Consider the following 1301-nt stretch of genomic DNA (forward strand, 5'->3'; position numbering starts at 1 on the left):
ATATACTTATGTGTATTTACTTAGAACAAAAGATGAAGCCTTTGATAAATTTAAATTTATAAGGCTGAAATTGAGAACCAAAAAGATAAGAAAATCAAAATGGTTCGAAGTGATAGAGGTGGTGAATATTTCTCAAATGAATTTGATGCTTTCTGTGAAGAGCATGGAATTATTCATCAAAAGTCAGCCCCTTTTACTCCTCAACAAAATGGACTGGCTGAAAGAAAGAATAGAATCTTTACCGATATGATTAACTCTATGCTTCTTAATTCTAAATTGCCTAATAATTTATGGGGGGAAGCTTTACTTACTGCATGTCATGTTCACAATAGGATTACATCTATGAAATCACATGTCTCTCCATATGAAGTATGGAAAGGAAGAAAACCAAACTTGATGTATTTAAGGGTGTGGGGCTGTCTAGCATTTTATAAAATTATTGACCCTAAATCATCAAAGTTAGGAGCTAGATTGACATCCATAAGAGTGTTATTTGCAATTGCATCGATATGCAATTTGCATGTGCATCAAATGGATGTTAAGACGGCTTTTCTAAATGGTGATCTTGATGAGGAAATCTATGGAACAACCCGAAGGGTTTGTATTACTTGGAAATGAAAAGAAGGTGTGCAAGTTAGTCAAGTCTCTTTATGGTTTAAAGCAAGCACCAAAACAATGGCATGAGAAATTTGATAATGTCATTTTATCTCATGGTTTTAAGCATAATAATGCGGATAAATGCTTATACTCTAAATTTACAAATTGTTTTGGTGTGATAATATGCTTATATGTTGATGACTTGCTTATTTTTGGAACAAACATGCAAGGGGTAAATGATACCAAGAAATATCTAACTTCACAATTTAAGATGAAAGATCTTGGTGAAGTAGATACTATCTTAGGCGTAAGAGTGAGGAAGCATAGTGGGGGTTACTCGTTGTGTCAATCTCATTATATTGAGAAGGTGCTTCTTAAATTCAATCATTTGAAGTTTAAAGAAGCAAATACCCCATATGATTCTAGTATTAAATTACTAGAAAATGCAGGCAGAGCTGTGGCACAGCTTGAATATGCTAGTGCGATCGGTAGCTTAATGTATGCTATGCATTGTACAAGACCCGACATAGCATTTGCGGTATGCAAAATGTCTAGGTTCACGAGTAACCCGGGTATCGAACATTGGAATGCAATTGGAAGAGTACTTGGTTATCTTAAAAGAACCATTAACTTGGGTTTGTCATATAATGACTATCCGACCGTACTTGAAGGGTACTCGGATGCAAGTTGGATAACAAGTGCAA

The sequence above is a fragment of the Morus notabilis genome, unplaced genomic scaffold (assembly GCF_000414095.1).
Source record: "Morus notabilis unplaced genomic scaffold, ASM41409v2 Scaffold1423, whole genome shotgun sequence".
In the NCBI taxonomy this organism is placed as follows: domain Eukaryota; kingdom Viridiplantae; phylum Streptophyta; class Magnoliopsida; order Rosales; family Moraceae; genus Morus; species Morus notabilis.